Source organism: Sinocyclocheilus anshuiensis, unplaced genomic scaffold (genome assembly GCF_001515605.1).
Source record: "Sinocyclocheilus anshuiensis isolate Anshui unplaced genomic scaffold, SAMN03320099.WGS_v1.1 scaffold1089, whole genome shotgun sequence".
In the NCBI taxonomy this organism is placed as follows: Eukaryota; Metazoa; Chordata; class Actinopteri; order Cypriniformes; family Cyprinidae; genus Sinocyclocheilus; species Sinocyclocheilus anshuiensis.
Window position 1 is genome coordinate 1,864,643 of NW_015555709.1, and position 1,100 is coordinate 1,865,742.

The following is a 1,100-nucleotide window of genomic DNA, read 5'->3' on the forward strand; positions in this document are numbered from 1 at the left end:
ACAGGTTCCACTTCAAAGCGTAGGCGTGTCTCGTAGACGGTGCTCTCGCTGAAGTGATGGTGTCAACTACCTCTTGAGGTAGGTCACTTAGAACCTCCACGTCCCGTCCAGGGACCAGAAGTTTCCAGAGATCTGGACGCGGGTGCCAAGGGTTGCCCCATCTCTGAGTCAGTAGATCCTTCCTCATAGGAATTGGCCAAGGAGGGGCTGTCGCGAGGAGCATTAGCTCCGGGAACCAGGTCTGGGTAGGCCAATAGGGTGCCACCAACCGGACCTGCTCCTCGTCCTCCCTGACCTTGCACAGCAACTGTGCAAGAAGAGGGGAACAAGGGGTACCTCCGCAACTTACGTGAAGACACGGGGCAACAGGAACAGCCCGGAGGGTAGGACCTCGTACTGATATGCTCGTCCTTCCGACGCGAACCACAGCAATGGTCTGTGGTGCGGAAGGGTCGACACATGAAGTACGCGTCCTTCAGGTCGACGGCCGCCTTCACTGTTGTGAAGCGGATGCCACTGAACTTGGGGGGACGCCGGGTGACGGCCTGACGGTTCGAAGGAGCCATCGAGACGGGCTGAGTAGCTCAAGCCAGGCTCCCAGACACCGCGCAAGTGGCATTAACGGAACTACAGGCGTACCCGCAGTGGGGCAGCGCGGAAGAACGCAGGGACCCGGCCCGGGCGTCTTGTACGTTGGTAAATCCTCCCGATCCGCCCACTGCTGCTCACTGGCGAGAGAGGAGGGTGAGTGTGATACGCACTACATCGTCCATAACCCCCCGTCCCCTCTGGGGACCCATAAATAGAGGAATTGCTCTTTGTCGAGTATTTGGGTACTACCGACCGAGAGGTCAGTGGCGGAAAAAGATGAAAAGATTCTCCGCCCGGCCCTCCTCCGGGGGAGGGAGTAGTGTGTGGTGTGCTTCCTGAAGAGCAGGTCCCTCCACCTCTGGGTTGCCCGTCTCAGGGCCTCTTGCTCTTTCGTCTTTCGCCATGTTTGGCAGGGGCCTGGATGGGCGGGACGGCTGATCTGCGACCGGCTCCACGGCGCAGCTTTGCTGGAGGCCGCGGGAGCGGGGCGGTGGCAGGGGGCCGCCCTT

At 60.5% G+C, this 1,100-nt stretch overlaps 1 protein-coding gene across 1 annotated transcript in view; it reads left to right on the plus strand.

Moving 5' to 3' along the window:
• LOC107671876 (plexin-A1-like) overlaps positions 1-1,100 on the plus strand; it is a 255,769-nt gene that overhangs the window by 209,338 nt on the left and 45,331 nt on the right. The gene's annotated exons all lie outside the window — the stretch shown is intronic.